This window comes from Ornithodoros turicata, chromosome 2 (assembly GCF_037126465.1).
Source record: "Ornithodoros turicata isolate Travis chromosome 2, ASM3712646v1, whole genome shotgun sequence".
NCBI lineage: Eukaryota > Metazoa > Arthropoda > Arachnida > Ixodida > Argasidae > Ornithodoros > Ornithodoros turicata.
The window spans coordinates 82733390-82759831 of record NC_088202.1 but is presented as its reverse complement, the minus strand read 5'-3'; the positions used below and the strand labels follow the sequence as shown (position 1 = coordinate 82759831).

General features: G+C 45.5%; 1 protein-coding gene across 1 annotated transcript in view; it reads left to right on the top strand.

The window, feature by feature from the left end:
• The window catches only part of LOC135385627 (uncharacterized), a 236316-nt gene that overhangs the window by 88574 nt on the left and 121300 nt on the right, over positions 1-26442 (top strand). The window lies entirely within an intron of this gene.

The window sequence follows — 26442 nt, the reverse complement described above, 5'->3', positions numbered from 1 at the left end:
AATATCAATCTTATTTTCGGTGCAATTTAACAGTCGGGACAGTGTAAAATCTAAATTCTGTATGCCATAATTTGTACGTACGCGAGGCGTAACCCAGCTAGGACCAGGCCGGAGCGGATAGTGAGGCGCTGAAGGTAAAAGTTTGAATAGTGACAAGAACGTCTTATTATTTTCTTTAACGGCTATTCGATATGTAGTAGACAGCTTATAGTCATATAGCATAGAGATATTGATAATCCTATGCTTCTTAAACAGTCCCCTGGTAGTATGACAATAAGGAAGGTTTTTCCATGATGCGAAGTATCTTTTTCTGTGCACGCAATAAACTATTTAGATTACTACCAGTTCCCCAAACCAAGTGACAATAACTTAGTTGAGAATGTATAAGTGAGTTGTATATTGTTCGAACTATACCTGGATTAAATATATGTTTACTTCTATACAGTGCTCCAATAGTTTTTGATATTTTCAACCTGGTTTGCTCAACATGATATGTCCACGACATCGATTCAGTGAAATACACGCCTAGACTCTTTACCACACTGCATACCTCAATAACATCATTTCCTAGTTGGACACTGCTGGATAGGGCAACTTTCTTATTTCTAGGCTTAAACAATACAACCTTTGTTTTCATGGCATTGATTTTGAAACAGTTCAGTTCCGTCCACATAGTTATCTTCCTCAGAACTGCATTTGCTTCATTTATAAGAGCATCGCCATCAGTGCCAGTAAGTAAGATAGTAGTGTCATCCGCATAGATAACAAAATCTGCATCCGGGGCACAGTTGACAATATCGTTAATATAGACATTAAAAAGCAAGGGTCCCAATATACTTCCTTGTGGAACTCCAGTTTCCAATTTCATGGCGCTAGATATTTTGCCATTAAGCGCAACGTGTTGATATCGATATCCGAGATAAGAAGCGAATAACGATAGCGCTGTACCTCTTATACCATAACACTGTAATTTGTATTTAAGTACATCATAATTTATAGAGTCGAAGGCCTTTGAGAGATCAATAAAGAGCCCCAATGTAAGCTGCCTATTCTCAAAATTATTTAGTATTACATGTTTTTGCTTAAGTAAAGCGATTTCTACTGAACGTTGTTTCCGAAAACCAAACTGTGAATCGATGAGAATGGAATGCGCATTTAAAAAGGATAATAAGCGATCGTGCATTATTTTCTCAAATCCCTTCGAAAATACTGGTAGAATTGATATCGGGCGGTAGTTTGAGACTTGGTTTATATCTCCCTCTTTATAGAAAACTGTTACCTTGGCTACTTGAAGGCTCTTTGGAAAAGAGCCAGCTAAAAAACACTGATTCAATATATATGTTAAGGGGCGCAATATAAAACGAAGGACTCGTTTTATAGGAAGAATCTGCATGTCGTATATCTAGACTCCTTGTATTCTTAATGTTAAACATTGCGGAAAATACTTCATTTTCACTTACAGGTGCCAAAAATATTGTGCACCAGTCTCAATAATTCTCTCGTCATCCAAGGCCGTCGACTCTTACATGATAACTTGCGTGTCTTCATAGGAAAATGAAATTGATATATTTTCGAAAAGGTGTGAAAGAAACAGTCATACGCTTTGTCGGGGTCGTCATACAAAAATACACGATCCCACTTTGTATTTGCTACATCCCTTTCAAAAGCATCTAAAGCTTTATCAGAGATAACTTGATATACAATAGATTGTTTTTGTTGACTTTCCCCACGGTTAAAAAGTGCAAAAATCGGCAGGTGGTCACTAATGTCGGTTTGTAAGACACCCGTTATTGTATCTACAGGTCGATGGTTTGTAATGATTACATCTAATAATGTTGCAGATGACGACGTCACTCGTGTGGGCACCTGAATAAGATTTGAGAAACCATAGTCTCCCAAGAGAGTATTCAGGTCATTTGACAGTGTTGAGTTTAACAACATATCTATATTAAAATCCCCGCCAATGATCGCCCATAGGTTTTCGTCAGACGCAAACGCAAGAAGACCTTCCAAGAAATGAAAGAAACTTGATGTATTCGAACCAGGAGGACGATATATAACAGAGTATATATACCGACCAGATGTTAGAGTCAATGCTTCATAGTTGCTGGTAACAACAGAGTATTGCGTTAGGATACCGCAACCGTGATCTTTTACAAGCGCACTTACACCGCCTCCCCTTTTTTCTGTGCGATTTAAATAATAGGTTTGATAGCCTTCTATATGAAAAAGATCATGTTCATTTTTGCACCAAGTCTCTGAAAACATGATCACATCACAAAGATAGTTCATGTCATGAAACAAAACTTCCAATTCCGCTCTTTTATTTACAACCGAACGAGCATTAATGTGCATAACTGACAAAGGCTTGACTGACACAGATATAAAGCGTGATCGAGGCAACCGTGCAACGGGGTATCGGTTCAAAGTACGTAATGCGGGCATCCAAACCCTTATCGTGAGTAGTGCACTAATTAAACAGCGGAACTCTGTAAAAAAATTAAAAGTTAGCAGGATATAATTTGACGAGCGAGGAATCACACGCGCAAATTAATTTTTTTACGCTACTTCCTCCATCTCTTGTGCCACAGGTATGGAATAGACGCTTTTATTTTTATTGTTTGTTTATTTTGATGCTACTTCTGGGGGTAAAATGTGCCTATACACTGGAAACCAGGTTGTTAGCATTGGCTGAAATGAACCTGTGACTCTCTCGCAAAAGCCATGACTGTCGCAGGCAGCCAAGTTACTCACAAAAGTAACCAAGGGTCGATTCACACGACGCAACTTTAGTGGCGCGCAACTGGATTGCAAGAACCGATCTTGCAACGTAACGTAAGCGTACGCTTGCGTACGTAAGCGATAACGTTGGTGGTTCTGCGCACTGCGCGAAGCTCTCTCTCTCTCTTTCTGTTATGAGCGTGCACAGAATCATCAACGCTATCCCTTACGTACGCAAGGACGGATCCAGGCTTGTTCTGAGAGGGGAGGTCCAGCCTTGGCCAGCATGGTACATACACGATCTAGGTCAATTAAACACTATGTGTAGACAGAAATTGAGGTGGGCGTCCGGACATCCTGACCCCCCCCCCCTCTAGATCTGCCCCTGTACGTACGTAAAGGAGATAGCGTGGGCATGGGTTAGCGCTGGAGGTTCGGCGCACGCGCAAAGTTAAAAGAGCGCTTCGCGCATTACGCAGACCCACCACACTATCCTTTACGTGCGCAAAGGTGATAGTACGATGCAATAAAACTTACTAGTGAGTTTTAGTATATCGTACGCTATCGCTTTTGCGTACGTAAGGGATAGCGTTGGTGGTTCCCCGCACGCGCAATACATAAACAGAGCGTTGCGCAGAACCACCACGCTATCCCTTACGTACGTAAACGCGGCAGCGTACGATATACTAAAACTCACTACCATTGTGTGCGCATCGAGTGCGTGTTGTTATCTATCTGATTTTTATCACACTGCATGGCATGACTCTTTACGGCCGAAGCAGAGTAAACTGACACGTACTATCATTCGCTCAATTAGCGGAAGTCATCCCCATATCATCGTCATCATGTATTTCTTTTTTTCTCTCTCCCCACGGGATTTCCGCAAGATCGTCTCAAGTGAGCCTACTTAGGAATTATGTGTCGATTGAACACGAAAATAACGAGACATATTCATATTGATCGCCTTCGAACGCTGCTCGTACATGCCGCACTAAATAGCCACATGAAGTATGAATAGCGGCGCACCAATCACCACGGCCGCTATCGATATAGGGACAAGGAGGGATACGCCCATCCTTGGTCAGATAAGCCGCGTGAGACCGCAAGCGGAAAAACTTGGCATCACTCTCCGCCCCAGATAAATTGGCTTTGACAATGTTATACCCCTAGTATTCCACGTCTTCTCCTCGACTGCCGCAGATTCAACACCCCTTGAGCCGCGCTCAGACGACGCCTACTCGAGCTGCGGTGCACGGACTTTTCTCTGGCCACTCTGTTCGGCACAGTACGACATCCCACACAGCTGTCTGTGATAAAAGCAGTTTTGACGCTCCTCAGCGACACAGGCCTCATGAACAGCCTATGAACTCAAGTCGTGCCATCTCATTCTGCAGCGCCCCACCGTCACCTCTCACCGTCATACGCATTACCTACATCTTTTTTTTAAAATAATTTGTGTCATTAATCTATCTCATCCTGCTTTCATCTATTGTTAGTTTATCCTTTATTTCCCAATTCTTTGCTTTTTTTTTTATTTTGTTCTTTTCTTTCTTTCTTTTTTGCGGAATAGCAAACCGACACGCCGTTTGGCTGACCTTTCCTCACGTTTTTTCCTTTGTTCTAATAAATATATACCCCCCCCCCCCCCGACAAACGGGCACTCTAAAGGCCTTTCCAGAGGAGGACACCTACCGGAACGGCGTTTGTGCACATTGACACACGATAACGGAGATTCTCAACGAGAGGATAGAGAGGTAGCAAGCGAGCTGGTGGTATAGATCCATAACTTAAAAACCAGAGACTAGGGGACAAAAGAACGACAAACACAGACAAGGTGTCTGACCTTGTCACAGACCTTGTCTGTGTTTGTCGTTTTTTTGTCCCCTAGTCTCGGGTTTTTAAGTTATGGAGATTCTCATTTTAGACGACGGGCCTTTTCGGAAAAAGAAGATCGACCGAAAAGGCGTAGCCTCGAAAGCAGCATCCGCCGATGATTAGCAGATCCCGATTATTTAGCACACAAATGCCTATATGTTCAGCATTTTTATCAGTCGTTAAAATAGTTCTCCAAACTTACACGGACCTTATCATATCTTTTTCCAGTGATAATGAATTCAATAATCTCACGCCGAAATCATTGCGCCCGAAAAGCCGCGTGTACAGTGACAAGAAACGATTACATGGGCTGTAATAATGTTATGGCAATACAATTTAGGTTACCTGCGTGGACAGAAACACAATGGTGAAGTCTACGCCCGTGTCTCCGAGGCATACACTAGTGACAGACATACACTAATGCGAGATCGCCATTGTCGTGTGTTAGTGGCGCGAACTCCTTTCCTTATGGGGTCCTTCAAAGCTGTAAAGGACCCCTACTTCAAAGGAGTTCTAGCCTGTCCGTGTGTCGCGGGTATTAGGCTTTTAATCTTCCCGTTACATCTCTAATTTCTCTGTAGGCTTACATTCTTTCTCCAATCGTAAACGGCGCGGTTGCCTTCATAATCATCGATTCCGAAACCATTTTATTCATCCGTGATCACGATGATACCGAAAATCCAACGCGAATTACTGACGTAGGTTATGTGCAATTTGATTAAATAAACCGCAAGAGCAGACGCCACATTTTGAGAATATGGTGGAAGTCACTCTCTGGAAATACGAGGAAACGTCAGAACGAAACCGACCAATGAGGGAATCTCCTGGCGACCCTTGACCCGACCTTTCGCAGGCGTAAGTGAAGCGGACGAACTCGGAAACAATGTCAGTCGACGGCGCTCTGCCCTCTGATTTGCTCTTACATACGTCACCGTGGCATTTTTTGGCCGCTGGAGCTTCCTCAGCTGCAGAGGCAATGTTAATTTATAAAACCCGGTTATTAAATATCTACGCATTTTCCGTAAAAGAAAATTGGCCCAATAGACTGCCGAACAATGCCAAACATTGTGGTACTTGTTTCATACGCACATCTCTGGAGGCGACCGTCCCTTTAAATGCAAAACCAAAGAGGGCATTACGTACCGCTACCAGCCTCGGTGGATCAGTTGGTAGCGCGTCTGCGCGTTCTGGCCGAGGACGACAGCAAATTTAGTGGCAGGGTACAAGTTACTTGGGCACGCCGTCTTCCGCCAGGGAGGTTACACATACGGTGCGCCGCGTGCTGATATTTCGGTGCATGTTAAAGAACCCTCAGGTGGCCAAAATTAATCCACAGACCGACCACTGCGTCGTCGCTCATGATCGCAATTGTCTCGCGACGTAAAGCGGGGTGTTATTATTACGTACCGCTTACGGCCGGAATCCTTGGATGAGTGGCTTCGAGCTACCCTTCTTATCTCGCCAACATACCACAGTATAACGGTTGACATCGAAGCGTCGTTGTTGTGGGGAGCCGTTTGCACAGCTGTGCCCTTAAAACGCGCTTCGCTATACTAAAGCTATTTAACGCTATACAACGACAGCAATAATTTCATTAAACCGAACAAGCCCAGTCATCCACTCTGAATGGTGCGCGTTGTCGTTGCAACTCACCGCTTAAAGCAGAAAACAGGCAAAGTAGAGTCCGTATAACGAAAACGAACGCTGTGTTGCTATGGCAACCATTTAGCTTCGTGGAATTGAGACGCGTCAGTGATCAACGCGACAGCGCCGGGACCGTCTGGTTTTGAGCGAGGACGAGTTTCTTTTTCTTTTTCGGGCGCGGGACGTTGAGCAATGCTTTCTCAAAATAGTATTTTCCTCGTCAGAAAGATCATCTCGCGCGATCTGATTCTCTGGGAAAATGGAAAAGAATACGCTGAATATGTTTTGGGAAATTTGACCAACATTCTATTACCCTGAGATATGCCTGACCATAAAGAAACTCGGGCTTTCTTACTACTACGCAATCGGTGTAAGGAATTCGGCGCTATATCTAGCATTCATCGTTGAATGAATGCATAGCACGCAATGGCTGACGGCTATAGGGAAATGCCGGTTCCCCGAAATGACATGTTGGCATGCACCGTCAGTGGAACGGAAGCGTTCGTTGCAACGTGTCTTCCCAGCTCTGCCTATTCACATTTCGCCTAACTTTTTTTTTTTTTCGGATTACCTACCCAAAAACTTCGCACGAACAACCTGCACGAACTTCACGGAGTCCCGTTTCATCTATACGACAGAGATTCTCGGTGGTGGTGCAGATGGTGTGGTCAGCTTCTTGGCCTCACAGTTGTGGGCAGCGTCACGACTGTAGCTGATGATGATGAGAGGCTGACAGTCCTGTTTAGCCTACTGACTGACACGTATGCGACCACCAGCTGATGTCGTTGGAGCATATCAAGGAAGACACTTTTAAAGGGCACGTTCGTACTGAATGCAATTGTTTGAGTTGCGTCCCGCGAAGCCTGTGTATGTGAGCTCTGAATGTAGTCATGCAGGAAGAGCAGGAAACAGCCTGTTAGGAAGCAATACCTCCTCCTCCTCTGGTACGTTCATTCATCCACTTCGAGCTTCCCTCGACTTTCTCCACACGACAGACCTCATGAACAAATTATGAGTTTACCTTTCATGTCATCTACACATCACGCCATCCTCATCATCATATATTTGTTTTTACTTCATCTTTGTGATATATTTTGATTTAGGAATAGCAAGCAGACTTTCGGTCAGGCTGACCTTTCCGAAATAAACGTATATCCCCCCCCCACACACACACACACTTACCATCGAGAATGTCTTACTCCATAATAATCATGTTGTTCCATAGCTATATCGCAAGGAATCGCATGTAGTTTTGTTTTTGCAAGGTGCCTGAAGAAAAATATGCAGTGGCTCCTAAATCTGAGAATTAGAGCACTAGAATGTTAAAGTAAATAAGCGCTCGTGTGTGTGTGGAAGAGAAGACAGATAGTTATTAATATGTGGGGTGGGGGTGACGTAATATAAGAGAAGACGTAATATAAGAAGAATGTAATCAAAAGAGAAAGAAGTGAGACCTGCTTGCTCAGCCAAGGTGGCAAGCAAGTCCTGCAAAAAAATAAAATAAACAAAAACAAGGAAGAAAAAAAGGAAACGAAGACAGTTCTATGGACGAGGCGAAGGCCAGAAACGCATCTCCTGCGGATATGGGTAGGACCTTGCGGTACAGGATGTCTTCCAATGTGACGCAGGGGATTGGAAGAGCTTCCTAGTGCGCCATTATGACTTCTCGTGCGACCTGGTGCTCGCAGTCCGTGACGATGTGCCACAGGTCACTGTGGGTGAAACAAGACTCGCAGTGGGGGGAAGGCCAATCTTGTAACGGAAGACAGGTGTTAGTACAGCCTTGCATCTCAGTCTGTCAAGCAGGATAGCCTGGTTGCAGCTGAGGTCCTTGACGGGGCAGGGTTATGATAAATGACGCAATTCTGGAAATGCAGCAAGGCGGATTTCACGAACGAACTGTGAAAACTGTTTCCTGATGTGTTCCGGATGCCAATGTTCGGCCAACGATGTAATTGATGATTTTTCTTCTTCCACCTCAGGCGTTGTCCACCAAGGGAGATTGGCCAAGGGAGATTGGCCAAGGTGTTGGCCAAGGTAAATTTTTCTTCCAACAGGAGGTACCCGTGTTCGAATCCCGGTACCGGCTGTGCTGTCTGGGGTTTTTCCTGTGTCCGTAAGACGGCTGTCAGACATATGTTGGCACAGTTCCCATAGAAGTCGGCCTAGGACGCACATTCCCCTAGAGCGTTTGTCGTGACGTTGCCCACCTCTGAGTGGCCGACAACGGCGAGCTCTTTCAGAAGCACCACCACCACCACCTTCTTCCAACAGTCTCTCTTCTTCTTCTTCTGCTTCTCACCACAACTCTTGCGGACAGACCTACACGATTGTCGATGTTGATGGACCCGATAACGCTATAACTTTAACCTCTTAAAATGCTCGCGCGCGAGAGACGTAGCTGGTTAAATGAAGTATCCTTCTCTAGGATATTAAGATATATAGTATCAGTTGACGTTGCGCGGTTTATCCATGGGCGCTGGGCCATGTCCCCGGCATCTTCGCTATAGGTCAAACTTCACAGCGCCAGCCGACTGGTTTGGGAAGGACCACATTTCGTCGGAATGTGATATCAGTCGTCTGTCACTCCACATGTCGAACACGTCGATGAGGTTGCGACATCAATCTTGTATAGAATATCGCGTTCCTGAATAGAAAATTCAGTCTCAGCCGGTGGAGCAATGGTTCTATAGTGGTCGGGCCAATGGTGGCGATGGAAATCTCTAAGCGACATTAGGATCTATTCTCTAAAGCACCGATGCAGGCGCCGCTCCACTACCCATTTGCTAATAGATGGGTGGTGCCGTGGGTTGCAAAGCATAAACCTTGCATCTGCACTCGTTAAATACATTTTGGGCGTAAGTGTGCGCTCTGCACAGAGTGCTTCTCCATCACCTGCGTCATTCCTACCAATTCCGGTATGATCAGGGATCCACTGTAGACGTATGGTGCAGCGCCGTTTTGTAACAGCTGTATTGTACGCTATGATCGTGTCCTACAATAACTACAATAACTACACGAGTGCTTGTGCCTTGAGCTATGCGAAGCGCTTAAGGCTGCTTCAGGAATCAGTGAAAATGCATAAATCAGCCGTGGCATACTGCTGCTTTGGCAGTATACCTAATGTGACCAGACGTCCCGTACATTCCGCTGTTGCTCATCAACTTACGCTGGAGCGCCTCAACTCAGCTTACTCCCTGTGTGCACCGACGGATCAGTGTTTCAAGGCGGTTCAACAGCAGCCTTTTATATCCCACATAAAAACCTTGAAGTGGCGCACAAACTCCCCTACGAAACGTCATCTACCGAGTCCGAGCTCTTCGTCATACTGACCGCGTTGAACCACATAGCGGGATCAGCGCATGGCGCTTGGACTGTGTTCACGGACAGTAAGGCGGCGCTTGAAGTTCTGGCAAATTATTGTACCAGAACAATCGGTGGCCTAGACACCATGATAGTCGCAACATACAACCGACTTATCCTCGGGTCATAGCCTGTATTTCCAATGGGTACCCAGTCACACCGGCCTGTACGGAAACACCCGCGCAGACGCCTTAGCACGTGGGGACGTCACCTTCAATAACTGTCTCCTACCACTTTCAGCCTCAGCATATCGGTTACAGATACAGCGACTCCGTCACAGCGGCACTCGGCAGTCTCAAGAGGACGCTGTCCGACTGAACCATCATCTCCGGTCTATCGACCGGCCCGTCGATGGATTTCGTTGCCACACAACACTGCTCGCGTCAAGAAGCGTCCATTCTACACTGACTACGACATAATGCCGCCAGGACACCTCTGCTTCTCTGTAAAATGGGTCTTCTCCACTCGCGCAAATGCCCCACTTGCGCCGTTGAAGCTGATGCCAACATCTTCTCCTCGACTGTCACAGATTCGACACCCCTCGAGCCGCGCTCAGACGACGCCTACTCGAGCTGCGGTGCACAGACTTTTCTCTGGCCACTCTGCTCGGTCCAGTGCGACATCACACACAACGGTCTGTGATCAAAGCAGTTTTGACTTTCTTGAGCGACTCAGGTCTTATAAACAGCCTGTGAACTCCAGTGGTGCAATCTCATTCTTCAGTGCCCCACTCTCACCCTCAACGCATTAACCTCATGCTTTTCTTTTAAAGTCATGTTCTTCTGTAATCCATCTCATCCTTCTTTCACCGTTTGTTTGTTTATCATTTATTTCCTAATTCTTTTCTTTTCTGTTTTACTTATTTTAATCTTCTTTCATTTCTTTATCTTTTTTCTTTGCGGAATAGCGCCGACGTCCCGTTTGGCTGACCTTTCCCCCATTTTTGTGCTTTGGTCTAATAAATATATCCCCCCCCCCCCGATTTTTTGCGGGACAATCCCGCTTTTGCGGTCGTGGTACTGCTGTCCCACGAACTTGAGGACGGTGTTTTGTCACGCTTTTTGCTGGAACAATCCCCGAACGAAAAAAAAAAAGAGACAGAAAAAGATTCTACTTCCACGTTGCCCTCTTCCGGCTCACATTTTTCCACGATCAAGCCAATATAATATTATGATGCAATCGCTAATAAGTAGGGCTAGGGGGAAAATGCTCCAAAAGCTGCCGAAATATGCATGCAGTTATGCACCTTGGACTCATGCACCTCGTATCCATCGCCGCTATCGGTACGAGTAAGCCAAATTGCTATTCCCCACTGCATCCTACACTGCCGGCAACACCTTCTGCACCGTGACGCCCTCTGTCGTCGTCTAAACCAACTTGGCTACGGCACTATGACACTGGCTACCTTACTGGGTCCCGTTCGTCAGTCGACCCAGGGGTCAGTCGCCACTGCGCTCCTCCGCTTTCTCCACGCTTCGAACCTCGTCAACGCCTTGTGATTGTGTGACCGTGTGTGTGACTTTTCAGTTTTAGTTCTGTGTTCTTCCTTTCTTTTTCTTCTCTTCTTTGTCTTCCTCTTTTCTTTTCTTCTTTTCCTTTTCTTTTCTTCTTTGTCTTCCCCTTTCCTTTTCTTCTTTTGCGTTTCTTTTCTTCCCCCATTGTCCTTTTTTTTGGACTAGCAAGCCGACCTCCGTCTGGCTGACCTTTCCTTTCTTTTTTCTTAATAAACATATCCCCCCCCCCCCCCAAAGTGCTCCATTTGCCCACACTGGAGCCCACCGCATGAATCATGTAATTCGGTGTAGCAACACTCAGAAAACCTACCTTTGAGATGAGGAGCGTCTATCAAAAACAGCGATAAATATTCGAAGTGCCTTTGTTTACAAGACCGTTGAGTGCCCATGAAGGACGGCATTTTTTACGAGGTGAGAGTGGTCAAGTTAGTGTTACGTTGGCTATGACTCGTGACCAAAAGCACAGCGTTGCAGCACATTTCGGAATTTCTCAGTTGAAGATCGGGAAGGTATGCTCTAATACTTCGACATATGACGCATTTTAAAAAATTACAGAATATATGCACTTATATGCAGTATAAAAACTATCTTCACGGCTTCCTAAACATGTGTTTTGTGTTCCAGACTAGGCCTGCATGCATACACTGTCCCCAGGGAAAACATGCATTTGCATACTAATATGCTATAGCCTACTACTAATAAGCCAGTACTTTGTGGGGGGAAAAAGATTGCACGCTTTGCTCATCAAGCTGCCTCAGTGGGAGGTGGTGGGGAGGAGGTCTTGATATTGTGATCATCCATCGCGACGCTCACGATAATAACGAACTGGAAGTTGAGCGATTCAGCAAGATCGGGGCGATATTTTACGTTCGTATCCATACAGGTATGAGGACACAGCAAACAGAATACATTCGGGTCAAAGTGTTTAATATGCGCGATCGGCAGTATACGAAAATTGCAAACTGTATGACGGTTAACCTCCACACCGCAAACGAAATACACGAGGCTCGCGCACACCTACTGCATCGGCCTTGTAAGTGTTCAGCTATACACACTTCAAAAGTTACTACACAAACAAACAAAAATAAAGAAATACAAATTAAGATACAGAGTAACATAACTGCACTGGGAATTTGCGAATTGAAATTTATATGTTTTGCTGAACCCCCCGTATGGGCCCGTGAAGTATACCGCACGGCGTTGAACACTTCATAGAGTTCAGCCGCCGCGGACGATATCCTGTGCTCACTCGAACTTTGCATGAGAAATGCGCCAGGTTGACCCGTTGTCCTTCGTCGATTCACGAGTGAAAATCGTCCCCATCTTAGTGTATCTCGCCAATGACATCCAGGGTATAAGTAGTCTTAGTACATCCTGCGGAGTGGTCATCCTTTTCCGGATATGTCCACAGTAGCAGTCTGCTGCTGGAGAGTCCACGGGGGACAGAGCAGAACTTCCAGCACTCCATGTAGTGGGATTTATTTCATCAAGTTCATGAATCATTACTGTCTTATGTGTGCCTGAATTCGGCCCACGACAGATAGCCCGAACGCGGATATCGTCGCCGGAAAAATCCTACACACGGTGACACCAAGTTCATGACGCAGCTCGTATTTCTACCAGTTCCAAAACTGCGGTCGCCTTAGTACTAGGCGCTCAGCTATTTTGCGTCGCCATTCCAGATTAGTTTCAGTAGCGGACACAAACATTCCAGGTATATGACCACAAAAGCCAGCACTCCATCATCATGTCTACCAGCCCAAGGTACTGGGCCCCATGACCACAGCAGGGGGCTGTCACAGGACACTTGGAGTTCCGACTGGGAAAATAACAGAAATAGACATCACAAACTGAGATCGTAAACAATGGAACTCAGATACATGCATCCCCACTGCTACACTACCCTACCCTACCAAGCTACTTCCTCTCCCTGTTTATTTGTTTCCTCATTTTCTCTTTTGTGTGTGCGTGCATTCCCCCATGTTTTAACCAACTGTGTGTAGGTGTACTGGGGTAGCCAGCACGGCTTTGCCGAGACTTATGTCCCATTTTTTCCTGTTATTTATTATCATCATCATCATCATCCACACAGGTAAAAACAATCCTTAATGGCACCAGAGCATATAGGGGTCGAAATACTACCGTCCTTTCGCACCGGACCGACGAACTACCTTCGATGGGTGAGGGGCAAGGGTGAGGAACCGCTATCTCATACTCTGACAAGTTGAAGACCTCAGCCACGCGTCTGAGAAGAGCTGCCGCCAGTACACGCTTGAGAAAAGCGTGCCGTGTAGGGCGTCTGGTTCCCCACAAATAGGACAGCGATTAGAGAGAGGTGTTCTCACAAACGATCGGCTATGATATCGCGCGAGGCCACGGGCGACACGCCACATCAAAGACAGGTATTTTGCGCGAACAGGTCGTGAGGATTATAGAACGGAATGATCCTTGACCTAGAATATGGTAATGGTTGCGTTCGGAACGGGCTTTGTTGGGTTATCGGTCGACTAAGACTTTTTATGACGCCTTTGGGGGAATAGTTATTTTCAAACCGAGTCGAATACGAAGCGAATAGTTACACAGCCGAGGCGAATACGAAGCGATTATATCGCATAACCGAACCGAATACACAGGAACTTCATTTTTATCCGTTAGATTTTTCATTAAAAGGCATTTCATTAATTTTTTCGTAAAAAATAAAAAATCCTGAAGCGAGCACATGCGTTGAAATATCTATCGCCGAATTTTGTTATGCAAATGAGCCGAAACCGAAACCTCGCCGATCAGGAGCGCAGGGAGAACAGCGCTCATTCCGCATCCGCCTCGAGATCGAACTGTAGGGGGCGCTGCGACGGATGCCCTAGTGGGGATACGGCATGATCGGACGCAGCAGGCTCTGGCTTTTCTACGCAGATATCGCAGCGTTTCTGGATGAAATGCTGCTGCCAGTGCCTCACATATTGCGGATGTGTTGAAATGCGATACTTAGAACGCTGATAAGGTGTGAAAGTTGACAAATATTGCTGCACTGCGAAACGCTCAAGTCGCGAAGTTGTGAAAAGAAAATGTCCTGTGTGCTTTTGAAGGGAAACACTGCCTCCTTTGTTCCAAGCGTGATTTTGTTTGTCTTTTGCTGCTCTCGCTCGAATATTTATTCGTCGCTTGTGTATTGCTGTCTTTCCCTCTACCTTTTTATCTTACGTCGAGACAACAAGGATTAAAAAAAAAAGACTCACTCAAAACTCCTGTCTCCACTGATCTAAATGTACAATGTACTAATCAACAATAACAATGAATCTAAATATACAAATGTGCAAGAATGTAACATAAGGGCAGAATAGCCCTAAGTATTGAAGCCCCTCGCTACAATTTTTGCAATTTTGCGTCGAGCAAGTACGGGAGAGGTTCGAGGTTTGATTCGTCTCCTTGCGGGCATTCACTAAATGGTGCTAAAATATGTTACGAGATGACCACACCTTTGTGGTGGACATGACATTGGGGTGCTACCGGTCAGGTAATAACTACATATAAACTAAGTTTTTGGTTCCAGCGGCAGGTATATATTCTGAAACACGCTGTTGCACACGTGTTTCATACCCCAAAAAACACGCGTGTTTTACATATTACGTTCAGGGGTAGTGATAGCATTTTACCTTGAATGAGTGCGTTCCAATGGTATGTGAAAGATAAAAGCCTAGTCTGTCATACGGTTAGATGAAATGAGATGAAAGCTTGAAATTCACACATTTAAAAACACCCGTGTCATAAATACAGGGTGTCCACGCTAAGTGTGAACAGATTTTTAAAAAATATATATAACACTTTTTCCAAGATGAAATCAATTGCAATATAGCATATGCTAAAGGGCACTCCCTAGCAGGGCATTAGCAAAGTCCAAAGGCAATGTCTTAATTAACTTTCATTAGTTAACTTTTTAATTATAAAAGCTACAAAGTTGTCCCAATGAGAACATCTGTTCCTTTCGGTCACCTGATATCGTAGCCGTCTTCAGAACAAAAATCCGTTCGATAGATCGCCCGCAAAAAATTGGTGAATCCGCATACTGGAACATATGCACGTTCTGTAGTTTTCTTCCCTGCTACGCACGCTGGTGCAGAGAACTAGAAAAGTTCAAAAAAGTTTTCCACCAAGTCATTTTCACTCATTTTGAAGCGATTTTAAAAGCACAAATGTCCAGAAATTGAGCCTTCCAAGTACGTTTTCGAGCGCGATGACCACAGCGAAAGCACCGGCTCAAGTCGCGCATCCCCACTAAAGGCAGTTCACGGAGCAGCCGCATGGTGGCGACGCTGTTCGATCTCGAGGCGATATATGCTGGCACCGCTTTGATGCCCAGAGAAGCCTCCGTCGGCGAAGGTCTCCCGAGCCGCGCTGTTTTGGTTTCGGCTCATTTGCATAGCGAAATTCGGCGATGGATGTTTCACGGCAAGCGCTCGTTTCAGGATGTCAATCTAGTCTCATATGTCACATCGCCGAAACACAGAAGAGAAGAAACGAAGAAGAAGAAATGCATCGTAGTGGTGTCCATGTACATTTCCCCCAACGTGCCCCTCGCCAAGATACATGCGTTTCTGGATGAAACTTTCACCAGTGAACGAACCCCCACGTACTACAGCGACCATAAGGGGGGGGGGGGGGCGTAGCCAGACCTCAAAGGTAGGGGGGGCTCGAAAACTCCCCCCCCCCCGCTGATCCTGTGTCGACAACACACACATACTTGTGCACACTGCAAACTGAGGATTAAAAAAGGGAACGAAAATAGTTGATTTAGACGTTCACAGTACGATTACATGTATAGGCGGTCATGACCAATGAAGTGGTGTCACGAGCTTGGAAGTATTTTGAAAAGCTCATACTTTGAAAACCATTCAAGAGTGCTTCTTAGATAGACGCCATGAACTGCAAGAACTTTCGCGATAGTCACACTGGTCCCCCCCCCCCCATATATTATGTTCTTGGATTTGCACGATTTGTGTGGGTCGGTCCGTGGCAGGTAGGGGGGGCTCGAGCCCCCCTAGCCCCCCCGTGGCTACGCCACTGGGGGGGGGCACACCTTACGGTCCTTCAACTGCTGCTGACCAACACCCTGAAGCATATCAAGCACAACACCCTGGTGCTGACCAAGATCTTGCTGTGGACCGCATTCAACAGAGCGAACCATGCGCGTATAGCGACAGACGTGGTCAAATAAACATCAATGTCGCTGTCGTTGATTTGATATAATTTTCATAATGTCTGCCGTTTCTCTCTTTTTTTAGATAGAATATCTTTCAACGAGGATTATCCCCATTCTGCTACTCGCTTTTGCCGGAAGTTTCCCAATTAACAAGTCATCTTTGTCAGTCATTCAGTCATCTCTGAATCATCTTAATTAATTACTCATCTTGTAGTTACATACTCTTTTCGAAAGGACGCCCGCTTGGCAGTAGAACCCACGTGCAAAAACAGTATCTGTATAGCTTTCATAGCTTTTTTTATAAGAAATCTGTGTAAGGGATAAAGATGAACACCCTGTATAGGCAGCACATGTACGGTATAAACGTGCGTACGACGTAAGTTCGGCCTTACGCGTGCAGTTTCGAAACTATTCGAACCACGACTGACATAACGTGAAACTTGGAGAGATAGACATGGCACGACATGCACGTCGCTGTGCCCAGGTTTCACGCGATGTCAGTCGTTGATTCTACCCAACTAGCTCGCGTTGGAAGACTTTTAGACTATTCGATCGTACTCAGCTTGGAAGAAACGTAGATTCGAATCAAAATTCGAATATACAATTCCGTATTCGATTCGTAATTCGAATCGAGATAGATAGATAGAGCTGTAAAAAAAAAAATATATTGCAGACTACCACGGAAGCTGTTGCGATTTCCAGCGGCAGCTGTTAGCCACTTTTGCTGACGCTGACGAGAATTTTGACATTGCCGCTAAATGTCGCAACGCTTGCCATGACGGTCTGCAAATTTCTTTGTAAAATGTTTGTGATATGTTTGTATAAGAGTGATTAACACTGGACACAGCTTTCGACATGTTTCAAACTCGTTTCTTCATTACAGTACATATCTATTATCAATGTACAGTCCATTTATATAGTGCATATGATGGCTTTATGGTCTGAAGAACGCGTTGTTATGGAACCACTGTAGAAATATATTTGTGGCAAAAGCATTTTTCCTTGCATTGGCGGCCTCGCGGCGTCTTTCTCGTTCTGGTGAGATCTCACTGCTGGGTCCTGGCGTCATATGACTGCGTCACTCGGGCCGGCAGCTGCTCTCCTTCGACGTGAGTTTTCCCTCTTGCCCTCTAGTTGTCGTTGCCGCCTCCCTTCCCCTTCTTCCGGCGACTCATCTTCTGATGTAACAAAACAACAACTTTATTTCAGGATGATGGGTGGGGAGTTTCATCGCCGGGGGCGATACTCTACCCCATTGCTGGAGGTGAAGCGGGGAATGAAGGAATGGGTTCCGTTACAATGATAATCGAAGTCCTGTGGCGTCCAAAAAGGCGAAGAGAGCCTTGAGGACAGAGCGTTGGTGAGCTGGATACGGCGCTGGATGGATGAGCTGGATGCGGATGCGACGGGCACAGGCAGCTATTATTAAATGCAATAGCACTTCATGAACGCACTTTTGGGGCAGCGGTGTGCGTGTCTCATCACACTGCTGACTCTCGCTTATTTACTTATCGCGGCACCGGTTCAGTAGGGAGGTTTAGAAGGATTGGAAGGATTACAAGAGATTGAACAGATTGGAAGGTCTTTGCGATAACGGTTCCGAAAATATGGTACGCCACTTAAGCACGTGATTCATTTGAAGTAGCTGGCATCACGTTGCTGGTCTTGGATTTGAAAGCTTCCTTTTCGTTTTTGTTTTGTTTCTGTGGAACGCATTCGATGTGTTAACACTCCCTAATGTGTGATTTCTTTTAATCCGTGTTAGCGCCTCGAAGCGACCGTACATACGTGGACAGATGGAGAGAGGATAGCAGGATGGAGTGGAGGACAGTGGGTTTAGTATGGTGTCCTGGGCTGACCTCATAGGGGGCTGTGCCGTCATTCGTCTGGGAAGGATTACAAGAGATTAAGCAGATTGGAATGTCTTTAGGATAGCAGTTGCGTAAACAGGATACGTAAGGCACCTGATCCCTTTGCAGTGGCTGACATCACGTTGCTGGTCTTGGATTTGAAAAGGTATTGTTTTTGTTTTGTTTCTGTGGAACACTTTGGATACGTGTTAAGACTACCTAGTGTGTGCTACCTTTTGGTTCAACCCCCGCTCTCTAACGCCGCTTGCCCTTTCCACACCGGCGCGCGCACCTGTCACTCCCCTTTCCTCCTATTTGGAGGTGAGGGGGATTTTGGCGCACAGACACGCGATCTCCTGGAACCTTCCAGTTGACAGCTGCCGCTGTAACATTGGAAACGTAGGCCGCGCCGGTGCCACCAGCTGTTCCATGACGCCTAGTACGTCAGAGCACTGTGTGACTTCAAAGATTACTTCAACCCGTATTTCCTTGAGGTACATCCATTGTAGAAAATGTCTGAGGTTAGGCAAGAGAACGACACAAGAAGCCGCTTGTGTCGTGTCGTACTTTCTGTCGCAGACAGTGACCACGAATTCCTTTTACATAAAGCACGCAACTGGTACCCATGGCATACCATATCGTAGGCCCGCTTTATGTGCAAAAGTACTGCAGCCGCAAGGCGCCCATCTGGTGAAGGTCGCCAATCCCGGGTGGATTGAACCGTTTCAGAAATTTAGAACATTTAGTGGATCCGCGTTTGAGTGAGACGAACGAGTGACAACGCAGTTCGTAAACTTGAAGTGTTTATTTACAATGCTAGTCGCCCTAACCAGCCCTGACTCAGAGTGCGCTCTGGACTCACCAGCAGAACTTGGTTCCAGTGATTGTTCCGTGGTCCCGGGTACTTGGGAAGCTGATGCTGGTTCTCTTTGATGCCTCGTTGCTGTCGCCGCGAGCGTCTTCGGAAGTAGAAGGGGGAAGGCTGGTGCCCGGGTCCAAGGGGCTGCACGTCTAGGTTGCGGATACTCGTGGCCAGCTTTTCCGATGCGAGCCGAACACACCAAGGCCTCTTCCTCCACCGAGTCGTGAGACTACGACGCTGACTCTGTCGCTGCTTCCTGTCTCTCCCCTCGCTGTCTGCCCCGGACCTTTTTGTATGCTCTGCTAACAGCGGTTGACCTTGGTTCAACGTGTTCTCCCTTCCTCCCTAATTGTCCACGCTGCTTCATGTCCTCGTTGAGCGAGCCGTCACGACGCCAGCTGGACGGCTGTCGTTCAAATCTTGTATAACTGTCTGCTGCTGGAGGCTCTGGCTAGCGCACATTTGTTGTAAGCCCGAAGGTCGCGGCTCGGGGTCTCTATTCATTCCTGAAGACAGACAACCTTGCTCGTCGACCGTCGTTGATTTTCTCCGTGAGGCGAAAGTACCGGATCCGTGCCCCACAAGTAAGCCGCCGTAAGCTGGCAGTGGACGACGATCATAATTCTTAATTAATATGTACAATGTGTGTGGAACATCATCACCTGATTCAGTGAACGAAACCATGTCGATGATGCTGTCCATGGGCGTTGCGTCCGGTTCTGAATCCCGCAGCAGCCTGTAGGAGCAGTTTACACATCTTCAGGAACCACTGCAGGCGGTTAGGGACCATTCTTTCAACTATTTTACACAGACAGCTCCTCAGGCCTATTAGTCGGAATGATTCCAAAGCCTTTGGCGACTTCCCTGGTTTTAGCACTGGAACCACTACGAAGGTTTTCCAAGAACGTGGAACATAACCTGTGTTCCACGATTTGAATTCGAATCGAATACACAAATATTCGCGTCGCTATTAAAAAAACTCGAACATTTCCACAGCCCAACTTTTGATCATTTTCCAGATATACCCAGGATGCGTGTAGGTCTAACTGTATCTCATCCCAAGCGCTAAACAGTACAACTCACCCACACCCTGAATATCTGGTTGGACGACGGCAGCAAGAACAACAACAAATTCTGATGATGATTTCACAACGAGAAGGAGCGTAATAACCTTCTTCGTGAGTCGCGTTCCTTTTACCATTTTTTTTTCTTTTCTTTTTTTACGGTTGGGGACGTTAATGTGTGTCATCATGGATGAATTTGGCTCCCGTTCGTGGTTGACGAGGGCAAGTGCGCAGCTGAAATGAGTTTTACAATGTGTTCGGTACTTTTGCCTCGGACAAGGGGGGGGGGGGATATGTTTATTGAGAAAAAAAGCAAGGAAAGGTTAGTCAGGCTAGGACCGACTTGCTATTCCTTTCATAAAAAGGAACGAATCAAAGGAAAGGGAGCGAAAAGATAGAAAGAAAACGAAAAAAAAAGAAAGAAAACGAAAACACAAACACGCACATACACACAGACAGTTACACAAAAGGTTAAACGATTCAAGTTCTTTCTAACCCCCCAACGGCAGTTGGGGGGTTAGAAAGAACTTGGAATCGTGGTACATCAAGACAGGTCAAGGTTGCATGAACAAACATCCGGGCCCCCTGCCTGATAGATATATATATGTATACAGGGTGTCCCACCGGAAAAGGGCCAGGGGCTTAAGAAAAAACGGAGTGCTCTACACAAATGGAACCAACTGCACGTGCTTGGCAGTTGCGTGGTCTATCCAAAAATATTTTTTTCATCGCCCCTTGTGAATTAATTAGCGGTAATTAATTTTCTAACTTTTTAATTATCGGTTTTAGCTCTCAGATGTCAATGAGAAAGTCGTAGTACATGTCGAAAAAGATGCAACTGAAGTGGTTCGAGGTTGCTATGGCTTGTGGTTTCGTTTTTTCCCGGGTTTAAAAATTGGTTTCAGAAGCCACGCGCACCACAGAGCGCTCCCCATAATTCGGCGCCCGTGTGCGACGATTGCAGTGTACTCTGATAGGTGTGCCGTGAAACAGGTGAAATATCTTCCTCTTGTGTGACGTGGCCCAAGGATGGTCTCCAAGCGCTAATCTCAAGGTCAATGTACACAGGAGGGCGCTGGAATCGTCGCGCGCGGGTACCGGATTGTGGGCGGCGATCTGCGGTCCGCCCGGCATCTGAAACCAACATTTAAACCCGGGAAAAAACGAAACCACAAGCCATAGCGACCTCGAACCACTTCAGTTGTGTCTTTTTCGACATGTACTACAACTTCCTCATTGACATCTGAGAGCTAAAACCGATAATTAAAAAGTTAGAAAATTAATTACCTTTAATTAATGACAAGGGGCGATAAAAAAAAAAATTTTTGGATAGACCACACAACTGCCAAGCACGTACAGTTGGTTCCATTTGTGTAGAGCACTCCGTTTTTTCTTTAGCCCCTGGCCCTTTTTCGGAGGGACACCCTGTATATAGATTGGACGCCGGGAACCTCATTCTGATGACGAGGCCCGCATAGGCCTCGAAACGTCAATTTTAATACTGTTTTTAACCTGTTGTGCTGCCGGTGTGGGACTCTTCAAATAAAATGCTTGTTCCCGGCACTTGGAGTGTTTTTAATATTGCAGTCCTAAAGGCTTTGACATTCATTAGGGAGTTTTTGTTGTTGTAAAGTTATGATTCTTCGAGCCGTGTTTGAAAGCAGTGATATTTGTAAGTCCCGAATCGTGCAGAAACGCTAACGGCGAGAGAACTGAATATGATAACTTGTATATTAGAAATGTTGGTGCATTTACCAGTTGCAATCAAAGACCGACAGGTGAATGAACAATAACGAACAGAAAAACAAAGATTAAAGGTCTCAGAAAAAGAAATGATTGAAGGTTTTCCGGCTCTTTACAAATCAGTAAGTTGTTTGCTAACTGCATATTGAATGACTCACATAGACCAACTTGCGTCGTTGCATGTGGTTAGCAATGTGGGGGACGTAGCATCTAAGATAACTGCACACATCTGAACATGAGATATCTACAATGGTGTTCAGCGAGCTCCCTACGAGATCCGTATTGATCCTACACGTTAACAAATATTCTGTCATACAAATACTTGTAGTGGCAATATGGAAATATGCGGTTGTTATTCGTTTGCGATAGGTGTAAAAATATGCAATTGTAATTCGTTTGCAATATGTATAAAAATTCAATTACTATTGGCTGAACAGAGTGTTTCCGTTCAAATACTGAAAATGTGCAAGTTACATATGTTATGTCTCTTTGACATCTCCGGTTGTATTTGTTTTGCTTTTTATACTTTTTCTTCTTTTTACGTGTAGTGGAGTAGCACGTCCCAATTTTTTCGGAACTCACATCTTTATCTTTTCCTTTTAACTATAATTAATCAATCAATCAAAAGCAGATATTATACTTGCCTTGCAATGCAAAAACAGAACGTCACCGCATAACACGGCTAACGTGAACGCGAATTCGGAATGATATCGTTCAGTTTCGTGATTTGCTAAGAATGCGGTGGCGTACGCTATTTTTGTAGCACTTTGTTTTAGCGTGCTCTACGGTGAACTTTGTGTTTTTAGGGTGGGTGCAGCTTACGATGACAGGAGATGATAGCTAGGGTACTTCAGAGCTGGTTCGAAGCTACTATCGAGAGCTGACTGCATATGCATTCACATGTACTTCAACGACAAGGAGTTAGTTACGAACAGGGAGGTCTTACAGGGCTCCCCCCGTTTAGCTTTCTTTTCGGATGTGCTACCATAGTCCTCGCAATACAACATGGAGCCATCCAGATGAAACATGTAGAAGCCCGAATGGAGTGGCATCAATAGTACCTGTGACCAAAGCAACTGCAACAACTAGGTCGTGTTGAACTTCATCAGTGTCTTTTACGTAAGCGTAAAACGTTGTATCTGTTTGCGATTCATTTTGTTCAGAAGAAGGTGGAACTGCCGCCGCAGCGTTCCCATACCCAGTATATTTATACATTATTAAACATCTAAATGTTTGCTATTTACCCTATACTTGCTGTTCACCGTTCACTATTTTTAATGCGAATACGTTCTACACGCAGGGAGCTAAATCAGACAAATCGTAGGTCTGTGCGCCCGTCCGTGTCGTCTCCTGTAAAGCGTGCTTTCACTGCACAGGAGCAGTCTACGGGGTAGAGCTAACCAGGCAAAATACAGGGTGTCCCAGAAAACGTGTCATTGAATTATAATAAAAAAGCTACGCCACTTAGAATCATGCGGTCAGCAGCATTTGTTCTTATTAGGTTTTTGCCACCTCCTAATGTGCATGTCATGTACTCCAAGTTGACTATGTAAATATTTGCGAACTGAACTGGGAAATTTGCCAAGTAAAGGTCACTTTTTTACCCCACTAATGAAGAGCGTGCCGAATTCACTCAAATTCATGATAATTCACAGTGATATTCATGAGCTATCCCATCGGAAAAAAATAGCCGAATATCATGCTTTTTGGAACACCGGACCATAGCGCGCGATGACTCTTTGAGCGCAATCGCTCTCAGTGCGACGAAAGGAGGTTCCGAGGCCAGCCCACAGAGTGATAGTAGAAAAAGTAACAGCTAAAATTGGGAGAGGGAAAGCATTATCCCAGCGAAAGTCGGACGTGATAAGCCGTGCCTGTATTATTTCTTTCTGCGATGTCGGGGAGGGCTGGGTTTCCAACCTCCTTTCGTCGGACTGACAAAGCTTGCGCTGAAGAGCATGATGTTCAGCTATTTTTTCCGATGGGATAGCTCCTGAATATCCCCGTCAATTATCATTAATTTGGCTAAATTAGACACGCTCTTCACATTGGTGGGGTAAAAAAGTGACCTTTACTAGGCAAATTTCCGACTTAAGCTCGCAAAAATTTACATAATTAAACTTACGTTACACGACATTCACATAAGGAGGTGGCAAAAACCCAGTAAGAACAAATGCCATTGACCGCATGACTCTAGGTGGTGTAGTTTTTTTTATTATAATTCAATGACACGTTTTCTGGGACACCCTGTATATCTCCCCGGTTCTTTTGGCGAGTAACGCGAATGACACTTTTGTAATGTGATGATAGCGACGCGGGCTTTTCGGGTATGCCTAGACCTGTACCTCGTAATGCATCGCAATAGAAAATGAGTCAGGCAGACGGCAGCAACTAGACGTAAACGCAAAGGTCTGAGCTTCCGTATGTACTGTTTGGGCCACGGTTGTCTAAAATCTCCAGCAGGCGGCGGAGTGATCCCCCATCGGCGATGTCGCGCACGAAGGAACTATACCAATACCCTCCCCGAGGGAAGGCCGCGCTCAACTGCTCTCCCTTGCAGACGCCGCCGAGTATGCGATGGTTCTCTCTCCCGACAGGTGACGGTGCGTCGCCTTACCTCGGAGACTGTATTGGTATAGTTCCTTCGTGCGCGACATCGCTGATGGGGGAGTGCTCGGCCACGGGCTGGAGATTTCAGTCAACCGTGTCCCAAACAGTACAATACATAAGTGAGCTGCAATCAGTAGCTCATTATTTGTGCCATCAGTTCAAACACTCCCGAAATGCTACTGACATGACACAGCCTCAATCCAGTGCCAAGACGTCCCGGAGACAACTCTCACCGAACGCAAGAGTACTTCAGATAGGAAGCACGCAGACACACACATACATTGGATGATGATGGGGTGGGCGATTCACCGCGGGGGGGGGGGGGGGGATTCATTGGCAGAAAAAAAAAAGAAAGGGGAAAGGCGGTACACTGCCCTATTGCGCGTTGAGAAAGGATAAGGGGATGATGATGGGGGCTTTCAGAGAGCCGTCACCAGACCGGTGGAGCGCAAGTACTCCGCAAGAAGACGAAGGCCTTGCACCTGGTTGAGAGAGAAGTTGATGCTAGCGTACCAAAAAGTAAACCACTGTAATTGAGTTGCCTCTGCAATAACAATAATTTACTATTGCTTCGACTGGGGGACACTCGGTAAAAGGGTGCTGGGTCCTTGGCCACATGAGAAGAGGGATGCTGCCTTGTCAGCGCTTGTGATATTTATTCAGAGCAGTGCGTTGGAGTCAGTTTATTAGGACCGTGTGCTTCATTGTGCGCTACGCTAACCGATTATTTGGCGTTTGACCGATATTTATCGTGCGGCGACAGCGCACGTGCAGGCGACAGCGAAGGTCTGTTTCTTTTGTGTGTGTGTGGTTGGGGGAAGGTGTTGTTTATGGGAGTAGCAGAATTTGTCTTGTTACATTTTCTGTGATTTTTTTCGCCAACATAATCATCAACATCATCTTTACAGTGAGTGAGTACAAAAGAAAAACATGGAGAAATACATCATCCTTAGAAGTTAGTAAATAGAGACCCATTTTACCATGTATATATGAAAAAACTACACACTGCTGTATCAGAAAATTGGTACCAGCGGCAGATAACCTCTCTGTATATGCTGCTGTGTGCTTTTTTTTCATCGACTTATGACCCCTTTGTTCTGACAGTACACTTGTACGTACTTCATCACAAGCATGTGTACTCGTCTGTATGTAGTGCACCGGTTCTTAGCTCTGTATCACATATCGCACCTTACATTGTAAATGACATCTACTACTTGAATTATAACTATGTCGAATAAAATGCTTCCGGACTGAAAAAAAAAAGAAAACGAAAGCGGCATGGCCGAGTGGGTAAAAGCAACACCACCTAGATACAGAAGGCCTGAAGGAAGGATTTCATTTGATTGATTGATTTGATTTTTAAAAGATTTCATTTCCTTTGTGGGAGTAGCACTATTCAGGTGACAAATTCAATATCTTCCGTTTTTTTTTTTTTTTTTTTCTATAATCAAACTCAAACTCAAAGGCCTGCTTATTGCCTCCTCTCGCTCCTTCGCTACGTGGACATATACAGGGTGTCCCACCGAAAAAAGGACCAGGGGCTAAAGAAAAAACGGAGTGCTGGACACAAATGGAACCAACTGTACGTGTTTGGCAGTTGTGTGGTCTATCGAAAAATATTTTCACACTATCGCCTCTTGCGTCCTGGGAAAAGGTTAAAAGAACACAGAAAATGCAACCAAAGATAAGGGCAGTTCCGATAGAGTCACCCGATACATTTGTTTTTGTTTTGTTTCCGCAAGTTAAAACTCATCTACGACGCATGGGGCGGCACTGTGTTCTTTCACTCTCTCACACTGGGGGTGAAGGAAAGACGCGTCTTCGAAGATGCGCAATGAACAAAATAAAGAAAAAAATGGTATTCCTCCACGATTTTTTTGCGGACGATCTATCGAATGGATTTTTGTTCTGAAAACGGCTCTCGTATCAGGCAACCGAAGAGATCAGATGTTCTCATTGGAACAACTTCGTAGCTTTTATAATTAAAAAGTTAGAAAAT